General features: G+C 32.9%; 1 long non-coding RNA gene across 1 annotated transcript in view; it reads left to right on the forward strand.

The window, feature by feature from the left end:
- The first annotated feature begins 761 nt into the window (after nt 1-761).
- LOC118765144 overlaps nt 762-11,952 on the forward strand; it is a 15,377-nt gene continuing 4,186 nt past the window's right edge. Inside the window, exons 1-2 of the long non-coding RNA XR_005001005.1 lie at nt 762-774; nt 7,997-8,002. This is a non-coding gene — a long non-coding RNA (uncharacterized LOC118765144). The remainder of the gene's footprint in view (nt 775-7,996; nt 8,003-11,952) is intronic.

Below are 11,952 nucleotides of genomic sequence, written 5' to 3' on the forward strand. Positions count from 1 at the left end.
CCTACACTGGTAAATCCTGTGCGCTATGATCGCACGTCATCTGAAGGAGGAAATGTTCTCCGATGACAAAAAAAAAAAAACACACAATAAAAATAAAATAAAACAAATATAAAACAAAATCAGTTGTTCTAGTTTGAATCTGCCGGAATGTATTAAGAGAATAGATGAGTCTAATTTTGTGATGTTTTCGATCACTTGTCTTCAGACAGGAAAATTAAATCTGGTTCATTGTAACGTGTATCAGAATGTTTATAATTATTCAACTGTTTATTTTCATTAAGAATAAAATTTTATTTATTTTTTAAACTGTTAATGTTAACTGGTGCAATGCAAATTTCAGATTCCATTTCCAAAATATCTGGAGTTTTTTTTCAATATTTCCTTAAATGTTTATATTCCTAATTAATATTTCGTTTATTTGAATCGTTAGAGCGTCAAAAAATTGCTTTTCAAAATTTCATTAAATTCTGAGTCCAAATCTTGCCGCGGTTATCTATACCGTTTTTCCTTTGAGGGTCCATAAAATAACGTCAGTTAAGTGTCATGTACGGTATTCAATGGAGTATACTAACCCCTAACTAGTGTAATCGTTCAAACCCCCGTGGAAACTGGCCTATATTCTTGAAACTATGCAATCCATATAAGAATCTCTTTTACGCTTTTACTAGGACCAGCATGATTGTTGTGGCAAAGCTGGAGCAGAGATCATGCAATTGGTACAGATTCTAACGTACTTAACTTTTCGTTTTCCAATGACGAAGAGCAACATTGACCGTATATTCACGTTAGCATCTGCCTTACTGTATTAAGAGAATAGATATGTTATTATTTTCTGATGTATTTGGCCAGTTGTTTGGTGAATTAAAGAGTTCGGTACTACTGCTCCCAGTTGCAATTCTTACTATGACACTAGGTCGTCTGGAATCACAGATAATAGAGGATTGGAACATGAAGGATTCTTCTCATCAATATTCTACATACCATATACATGACTATACAATTTATATGTGGGTGTTTAAGCACATATTTTGCATTTTTACTATTAATACATTACGAAGGTACAAGCTTTATATATGATTATCTTTTGTTTCAAGCCTTGAATAGTGTTATTAACATCTATTCGAAGGCCTATTATCCAGTTCACTTTTAGACATGACATAATATTTGAAATCTATAAAAAGTCCAGAAATTAAAATTTAAATGAGATAAAACATAAAAAACACACGCGCACCCAATAGTCGATTTGATTTGCTCAAAAAGAACATGAAATTTTATAAAGACTATATGACTAATAGTGAAATATGAAGTAATGTTCTGTAAGTGAAACTACATATCCAGTGGAATTTATTATATTGTTGCTGATAACGCTATAAGTATGATTATCTTACAATTTGTGGGAGAAAATAAATGCAGATAGATTGTGCGATGTGGAGAAGAACCTATCTACATATAGCTTTTTTTTTCAACATACTTTCGGGTATTATCGGTAGTATCGCGATATCTTTCTGCCAATTCATCACAGCATGTAATAAGATAAACATAATTAACATTTATTTTAGATTTTTAAAATATATGATTTTCATGTTTTTGATTTAGAAAAATATAGTTACTCACTTCAGCTTTATGGAAAGAATAAAAGGAATGCCTCAAATTTATGTTATTATATATAAGCTTCTATGGCATCCGATCTTAAAGCAAGTCTATACTATTTAACATCCGACAGTCTTTTATAAAGCGAAGATAACTGTATAGATGTATTACTATTCTTTTTAGTTGGTCGTACTCTAGTTTTTTTCTCTCTTAAATTGTATGTATTACCTTTATTTTCAATTGTGAAGTATAAAACGAACTGAATATTGATATTTCCTTTGAAAGTGTTTGACTAGATCGCTATCAAATTCTTTTAAGTTTTGCGAGATTCTGAATGGTTCCAGGTGATGGCATTATTGAAAATGAAGAAAAACAGTCCAGACAAATATTTGGTATGAAATGTAAGAGATACGGGTATTATTATTTTGACATTTTTTGAAGAAAGCCAAAAGACATATATCAATAGATTTCCGTGCCTATATTTGTTGTTATTGTATTTTTCGCTGATGTTTTATTGTATTGTTAATGATTGATGCTGTGCTTTGAAAGGGATGTGTTTCCGTTTAGAGGTGGCAGCTTGCATATGGAAGAATTACTTCAATGTTAGTAACTTTCTACTCAAAGTTATGGAATTATATTATATGTACATTTATACCCATACACCACAGACTAGATATCTTTAACGGAAATTGTTTTCTATGCTTTATGATTTTACTATATAATACAATATAATATTATATGATATATTTATTCCATTCAAGTGTTAGTGTATGTATGAAATATTTGTGCATAGTTCTATATAAATGCATGTAACTAGCTTTAAAATCATTTTTTTAAAAAGCCGTTATTTCTGTAAACAAGATGATGGTTATATAAGGACTTATGTCTTTACATTCAAATACACGCATTCCTTCGCATACATACATACATACATGCATGCATGCATGCATACATACATACATACAAGCATGCATAGACGCAATGCATACATACGTACACACGGGTACATGCATATGTGTATGTATATATACGTGCATGGTTATAATGCGTATAATGTGATTTATCATACACAAGTTACCAATGGCTTCATGCAAAAAGTAGGCTCTACGCCGGGCTTCTGATTGTTTTATTTTCCCCACCCGTCAACAAGAAGCAAAATTGTACAAGATGGCAGTTTAGCGAAATTTCGAAAGAGAGCTGACAGTAAAATTTCTGTGGCATTATAACATTAAGGTAAACTAATTTCTCCTAATGACCATAAAAGATTAATATTACCCTTAAACATATATTTCGTAAACAGTGTTATAAATGGCATTGTTTCTCTAACATGCATATAGTCTTGAAGTAGATAAAATTTCATTTAATTTTACTCTTGTAAATGTATTATTGTTGGTAGGATTGACAGAGAGTCAGAGAGAAATGTATTATAGTTTCCATTGACAAATATCAATTCTTAGTACTATTCAGAAAGATTTAAAGTGTTAATAACTTTTGGTATTTTTAGAGTAATATGTTGGCAATCTATGTTCCAGTGTGCGGATACGATTAAATAGAACTTTTCTTGTTGAATGTTTTATATGTGCCGCCATATTGCAACTACTTTTACTTCAAAGACAATGTAATATCTGCCAGTGTGGCTGTTCATTTGTTCGAATATTTTAAAGAAGACAAATAGTCAGAATTTTTGCTTAAATCGAGTTTGCTTCATATTGTTTTCACTTCAAGTGAATTGATGTTCTTTGATCTAAAGTGTATTCATTTTTCATATTTCTTTGTAAATGAACATCTTGATACTACAACAGACATACTTTGACTGTTTTTATGGAGTTTACATTAGGAACGCAGGCATAGTTGATCTTCACGTCATCTTGCTGTAATACCTTTACGTTGAGGTCGAAAGATAGGCCAGCATTTTGTTTAACTACATCAGCTTTGTTGATTACCAAAAGAAAATACGAAGCAGATAATTTTCCTGGGCCGAGTTATAGATATTTTCATATGGGAGGGTAATAAAAGATTGTCTTCATGAAGCCTCTGTTTTGCAGAGCAGTATACGAAGAGGCAACCTTGTCAAAATGGTTTTAAGAGTAAAGTGGGGATGCTAGTACTCAAATTAGGGATGGAGTTTTCGAAAATATTACCGTTTGTAGAAAACATAAATCAGAAACATATATTTAGTATAAATTTCAAATGCACTTTTGATCTAGTAAACGACTTCTAGGTAGCTACTTTTAGCTATAGTGTTGCAGAGAAAGTCAATCTTCGGGAAATTCCGATGCATATGGGGTTTTAATTTGTGTTGGTGATGTTTACCACTTAAAAATGATGAAATGGTTTGATACTTTTTGTTTTTCTTGTTATCAGTTACATTCATCACTACAAACATTTAAATGTGTTTGAAGATATGTGACGGCCAATATGATATTCAGCATCTCTATAAATCGCTAGCTTTAATTGGTCGTCATATCTGCGATTTTCTGTGGAGAATACTACAAAAGTCATTATACTGGCCGAAATCGATGATACTGCATATCATTAGCTGATACCAAGTTGAATTGGGAATCTACGAAATGGCGAATTAAAGATCTAAGATCGTTAATACCTTCACAAATATATTATAGAGATTTGCGTGTGCAATTAAATTTTAAATTCTGCGAATGGATTCAAACATGTGGAAATACTCATTATATTTTCAATAAATGTTAGATTATGTGTAAAATATGAGCAGAGGATCTTTTACATTGATAACCTTGGAAATTAAGATGATGTTTGCGAATATATAGCTGCACAAATTGTGCAAGTTGGGAATTTCACTGTTCTTAAAACACTTTGTATGAGTTAAGATTGAAAATGTTTTTCTTATGTACATTCCGTAGAGTGGTTAAAGGACAATGTGGAATTTGATGAAAAACTTTCTACATCTTTTAGGAAATTTCACCTCGAGAATTTACAAGAGATACTACCGTAGCATCTTCATATGCACCTTACATTGATTTCATCAGGGTTGTAAAAAAATTAAATATATTTGCGTTGATATAATCACATACCACTGCTGTTTAGACGCAACATAATAAAACTTATCTATGCAATATGAAAATAAGAGAAATGGTTGAAGCAAGAGTAGCATTTTCTACATTTTGAGAATAATCGACAAGAAGATGAAAAAGAAAGCAGGACCTGAGATATTTTCTTCACCACAGCCGGACAGATTATTATATGTAGCTGTTATTGATTTTTGTATTTAACCAAGTCAGCACCATCCAGCAAACTAAATAACAAATACGTTTAAGCCATCTCTCACCCATTTTCTAGTTTGGCTCAGCCATGGCGTGTCAGGAATTTAATTTCTATTCGTAAAAAAGCTAGAGTGTAAAGTAATGACGGTTTTGGGTACTATTTCTAGACAATGGATTAGCTGTTTAGTTTGAAATATTAACGCATTTGGAAAATGATGAAGATGATATATCAGCCTGCTATAAGATTATGACGTTTAAAATGTCTTCATACGAGATAAGAGGCTACAAAAGAGGCACTTCTGCGTCGATAAGTTCGCTAGCACATCTTTAGAGTTAATTATTCATAGACAAAATACTTAATGAAACATTGACAGTAATCACCCCACATTAAACATCTTTCAGAGCAAACCACTTATATACAAAACAGATAGCTGGAAGGCGAAATACCGTGCTGTTAAAAAGTCTCCACATATAATGTAAGGACAAACTTTCATAAAGTTTGAATGATTTTCGTTATGAACGCTTGAAAGCTATATTACACACTCTATGAACTGTAGCTCCTTTTTGTTTAATTAGCAGAACGAATATCGATTTTTTCTATAGATGTATACAGACGGTTTCAGGCTGAGCCAAAATAGTTTTTTTACTGCATATGTTTATCTATAATGTGTATAATATAGTGTGCGTCGGCATAGACGATCACTTTCCGTATATATATAGTTACAATATGTAATAGCGAAGGTAGGTCATACTGCTTCGTAGGTTTCTGTCATACGTCGCAGTTGCTCAGTTGTAGTAAACAACGTTTAATCTCTTCACAGTGTGTTTACCATATCCGTGTATCTCAAGTAGGTTTTAACCTGATTTTACGGACGTCTCAACAGTGTGAGTACGCTCTTTGTTTCGGTGACCGTACTTTCTCCCTTCACAGAACTTGCCCTAGCCTGCGAAGGCCTCAAGATACTTTTCTCTTTCATAATACAGAGGTTGGTTTTCTGTAGAATCGTAGTTTTTATGACTTTCGCTTGCTCAGTGATGTTTGTGTACTGTCGTATTTGGTGTTTATTATGAATGAAGGTAGATGTATTACCCCGCCACCTTGATATGGTATAGTGTAAAGTACGCGATTTCGATCTGTGCAATTGATTGAGGCATTATATATTGATCTTCATTTCACAGCAACTTTCTTGTTTCGCAGTTGTTCCCTAACCCTTCCAAATGCCAATCTAACATTCCTCATCCTGCGACCTAGTTTGCCATGAAATCTAACATCGATACTGAATGCACTACCCAGATAGGTAAGAGGCTTTCTCCAACTGGTTCTGCCTTTTAGTGATAGCGTGATGAAGTTGTGTCGCATGGCTCGATATAGGACATGCAGTTTTCTGGATTTTAATAATCGAACTAAATTTTTGAATACAATAATGTAAAGCCTCCATCTTTAACATCTCCTCCATGTTACACATCTCCTCCATGTTACACATCTCCTCCATATTTAACATCTCCTTTGCAGTGTTCGTGATAGAGGCATAACCTGCAACAAATAAAGGGTATTTCTCTAACATGCACATAGTCTTAAAGTAGATAAAATTTCATCTAAGTTTACTCTTCTAAATGTTTTATTGTTGGTAGGATTGACAGAGAGTCAGAGAGGAATGTATTATACTTTCCATTGAGAAATATCAATTCTTAGTATTATTCAGAAAGATTTAAAGTGTTAATAGCTTTTGGTATTTTTAGGAGTAATATACTGGTAAGTAAGTAGAACGTTTTATTGAATGCCTTTTGGTATTTGTTCCAGTTTTCTGAGCAAGGATTTCGAACATGACCAAGGCAGATTGACCATTTCATTGTCTTGGGATGGACAAAAAGTATCAGTCTAGGGTAGTAGATTGACTGAATTCTTGGCGATTTAGGAAGCTCTTTTCCTTTTTATGTTTCACTTCTTTACGTTTTGAGAGCAGCAGATGTGACAAAATTGGTACTAGACTCTCTCGGTCCAATTCAGCAGTCTTGCCGATTCAGAAACACGGTTGGTGTAGAGGAATTAGACCAGCATGAGAAACTGGGTGCCTTCTCAAACTGTCTTGCGCATGCCACACATGAGTACCTGCACCCTCAGTCATGATCGAGGGCGACTATAGCTACATATAACCAAACATGCATTTACACATATATATGTATATGTATATGTATATGTATGTATATATATATATATATAATATATATATATATATATATATATATTATATATATATATACATATATATATAATGCATGTGGGTATATATATATATATATATAATGCATGTGGGTATATATATATATATATATTTATATGTATGTAATCGTGTGTGTGTTCGTCTGTTCGACCTGCATTCCAGTATTACGAATATATTAAATTTCGTTATTCCCCTATTCTTCTCTCATAGTCTCTTCCTTTCTATTTTCTAATTCTGTATTTTACCTTGTTTTGCTATCTACGTTTCATATTTTTTCTACATCTCCATCCGCCTTTCACTTTGCTTGCGGTAGGTCAATCTCTATCTACTGTTTTTATCGTCGACACAATAAATACAAGTTTAACCTTTTGGTTGACCTTCAGTGAATCTATTCAATATTGTGAGTCAAGAACGAAAGACAAGTGGCACTTCTTCATTGCTCTTTTATTGTGAGCACTTGAGGAAAGCTCGAAAATTGTACATTGCAAACAGAACTGTTTCCCATTTTAGCTGTATGTATCTATACATGTGTGTGATTTTGTTTGTGTATATGTATGTTCCTCTATACTTGTTCGGTCAATGTGAGCTGATTAAGACACCATTTCTTTCTGACATTTTTTTCTGTATAAGAAATCCACACACATGTTTATATGACAGTATTGATATCTGTAGAAGTACGTCTGCTTCAGCAATCGTTACGATCGATTAAACATCTCGCGTTTTGCGTATTTCTATGTACGTTCTTGCACCACTTACACCCATTGTGTAAATTAACATATTTTCCTTTCTGTATATTGCTATTATCTATCATCTGACTTTCTCTCCTTTTCTAAACACACGCACGAACATATCTGTGTGTGCGTGTGTGTGCTTGTGTGCATGACCATATGTATGTGTGAGTCTATTTTTATAGACAGATACTTAAAATATGCTCAATACAAATTTCAGTTAGAAGTGTATAGAGACATTATATTCTCAATATTGTCTCAGTTAAACAGTAATACCAATCCGCGTCACGGTTTCGTTCAGTCGATTTTTACACCATCGTACACAAAAAACGCTTGCTAAATCATAAAGGTTATAATTCTAATGGTGTAAATTGCATTCGTCAAATTTTCATTGCATTATATGTTTAGTGTTACTTCTTTCACATACACAGACACAGATCTCACTCGAACCTTTATCTTTCCATACACTTTCTTCACCTGCGTTTGGGCCAGTGGCCCAGAAAAGAAATTTGCTTAGGATACAATAGAGTTATGACTTTTTGATTTTGCAGGGATAAACAATTTCCTGTATCAAAAGTCGATGAGCAATTTCATATAATTAGGGTAAATAACCTTTATTATAAGTCTTTAAAAACAAAAACCTCACCCCAGCTGAAGGAATCTAACACCACTTTTGATCCATATCATGCTTCATGATGCCTGCTGAAGTTTTTACCAAACATGGTGCACTGACTTAATGTATTGCAGAAACAGTATATCTCAAATCCCAGCTTTCAAGTTTAAGTAGTTTAGGAGTTATAGATTTATTAATTTGTTCCAACTTAGGCCCTACTTTAGGTAATATCCTCTTCCTCTCCTTTTTATTTCTGGGACGCTAAAAACACTGAATAAACTTTTTTTTTTCAGAATAGTAGGCCTATCAAACTAGAGTATCTAAAATACTGTCTCATAAGAGAAGTGCCTATATCATTCAAAGAAACAAAGAAAATCTGGACGAAGAATCTCATCCAATTTCAAGACTCACATAGGAAAAGAAGACCTGTTCCTCTAGAAGAGCATTCTTTGGAAAGTAACTGCAGGATACCAATGAAACTTCAAATTGTCGGTCGCTACCCGTTCCTTAGGGAAGAAAAGAAAGAACAATGGAAATTTCGAAAGAAGTAACTTTTTTATGGCAGAAGAAATCAAATTTGCCATATTTATCAATTCAAAGAGTACAAGCAAAAGTAGAAAATTGCTGAATACCTACGATAAATGTGTGAAACTAGGAAAATACGATTCATTAAAAGGAATTCACCGTTTTCCATTAAAAGGGAAAACGGTGAATGGCTGTGCTGTGAAGATAGGGTATATTATCTTCAAATTGAAAGGAAGGGACAGGTTGGGTATGGAACATGAAAGGCAGCCAGTTCCAAAAGTATCCATCCATGGAAAAGAAGAAAAGTTTTCTTAGTGTCAATTCGAAAAATCAGATGAAGAATCCACACAAACAAGGAGGAAGTATAGCAAAACTGAAACTGCAAACAAGTTAGTAATATCTTCCAAGCTATCAACTCAAAAAGCAGCAACGGTTTGTCGACAAATATCTGAAAATGGAATCAATATCGAGACTCCTTCCCAATCTAGTATTGGCTATCAAAGAATCCGTTAAACTAAAAAAGAAAATGAAGAAAACAGTACGTTTAGAAAACCGATCATTGAATTTTGATGGTAAACGTATTGATGACCAAGAATACCAAGTGCTATGTTTAACGAATGAACAAAGAGAACTTAAGTTAGTAGCACTCAAATTACCAAAGGGAAAAACCGATACTGTTGGTAAAAGCATAACAGCTCTTTTAGATGAATACAACTTATGGAACTAAGTAAAGATGATTGCCATTGATTCAACGAGTGTGAACACTTGGAAAAGAAATGCCATTATCATTCAGTTGCCAAGGCTTTTTGCTCAAAAGTGTTGAAAGAACCGCAATTTATTGACTGTCAGCATCATATTCTTAATAGAGTTTTTCGTGTTGTAATGGATAACAAAATAAGACATCTCCCAATATTGAATATACATTCATCCCAGAGCTTCTAAGTAATTACGAGAAACTCAATGCTAATTTAAATAATGGTGAAGAAATGATTACTGAATCAGCAGAATGGCAAGATGACATGAAATTTCTTTTTCATTTGACCATAGTTTTTCGTTTCTTTGAAGAAACCGGAAAATTTCCTACTGTAAATTTTCAAAAAATATCCAACTTAATTAATGCAAGAAGGAATAATTCTTGAGCAATACTAGCTCTTTTGGCATTTATTCTTCTACTAGAGAAAAAAGTTTTGCTTCTCAATGTACGTCGATTCATCTCTTACAGCTGGGCAGAGTTTTACTTTACTGATCAAATGTCCAATGCACGCGATTATCAGAAGTTATGTGGTAGCCTGCAAGTTCGTAAAAATGGCATTAAACTTTTTAAAAAAAATTTTGGAGTAGAGAACCATCAAAACTGGAACCTTCCAGAACAAATCAGAGTGCAGAACAGGCAGTCAAGTGATTTCAAGATCTTTATGATGTTTGTAAAAAGGAGAAACTTTAGCTTCGATTTATCTCATCTAACAAAATATATTAATTTTTTATTGTGTCTAAAAATTTGATAACATTCAGCACCCTTTTTCTTATATAGTTATTTAAAATTGGAATTACACTTATAAAGTTAAAAATATGTATTGTTTTAAATTTTGTATGTTATCGAATGCTTGTAGCGGCCTCTGTCTTACACAGAGCAATTTCACTAATCGTAAAGATGTATAAATACACTTTTATTCCACATCTCTCTTGCGTTTGCAAGGATTTAGGCGGAGGAAATACTGAAGTGTGAATTTAGTGCCACCTAGTGATTATAGTTTTAAAAGCCCATAACTCCGAAACTACTTCAACTAGAAAGCTGAGATTTCTGCATTGCATTGAGTCAGCACACAAAGTTTGATAAAAAAACTTGTGCAGGCGTTATAAACCGCACTAGAATTTAGCATTATTTGGGTCAAAAGTGGTAATCGGTTTCTTAAGTTGGAGGTAACGTTTTTTGAAATAAAGCAAAATAAATGTTAGTTTCCTGGGGTTTATAAATTTATTTACTAATTACAGTAAAAGGTTATTAAGTTGTGAAAAATCCATAACTCTAGGGTACAAATCCAGGTCCCAAATGTCTTTACAAACAAGGGTGAGCTTTTCAATTTTAAAATCAAAACAAGCAGCGGTATAAAAATAATAGTAATGATAATAATAATAATAATAATAATAATAATAATAATAATAATAATAATAATAATAATAATTATAATCCCCAGCCTTGACAGCGGCTGGACGTGTTCTTTGTTGCTCTGACCAGATAACAGCCGAAGAGACAGAAACACTAATACAACCCAGCAGGACAACTGAAAAAGAACTCTTAAAGACTGGAATATCTACAATTTCCTGTGAATATTTAAAATTTCTCTCAAAATAAGTTAAGAAACTTACATATCTAAAGTTTTGAAACATACAAGCGATCAGCTTTAAAAACTTTAATATCTACAACTTCTGTAAAGACATATCCTTTTCTCCCTGAGTATTCGAAAATGTAAAAATTCTTTTTATTCTAAGAACACTAGTTTTCAATGTTCGAACAAACAAGATAATAGCGCAAGGATGAATAAGTGGACCAGCGAAGAAAACATGATAGCGATGCTACTTAGAAAGTGAACCTAAAAGAAGGCGAACACTTTGGGTAGAGAAGGGTGTGTTTAAAGTGACTGAGGAGAGATCAGTTGTTCAACCTAATGTTCCAACCCTCACAAATAAATCTAATATTGTACAAACGTACTGAAACTGGAAACAGAAACAACTTCAAGTAAGACCCTACATAAACAGTGATAAACTTGCCAACGTCAGAAGAAACATTATGAAAAGAAATTACTAACTGAATTAGAGATTGACCAAATTAAACAAACAGTAAGAGATAAAAGAAACGAAGCTACAGTTAAAGAAAATACTACACAGAAAATAATTATAGACCAGCCCAGATCAGATGAAAACCCAGTATTGATAGAAAGAGTCAATATAACTGATAAGTAAAGTGAACTACTCTTTGCGCCAACCATAAACACTAAGACAGATGAAAATCAAATAGATGAAGAAAGTCACCAGAAATT

Source organism: Octopus sinensis, linkage group LG10 (assembly GCF_006345805.1).
Source record: "Octopus sinensis linkage group LG10, ASM634580v1, whole genome shotgun sequence".
Lineage (NCBI taxonomy): Eukaryota > Metazoa > Mollusca > Cephalopoda > Octopoda > Octopodidae > Octopus > Octopus sinensis.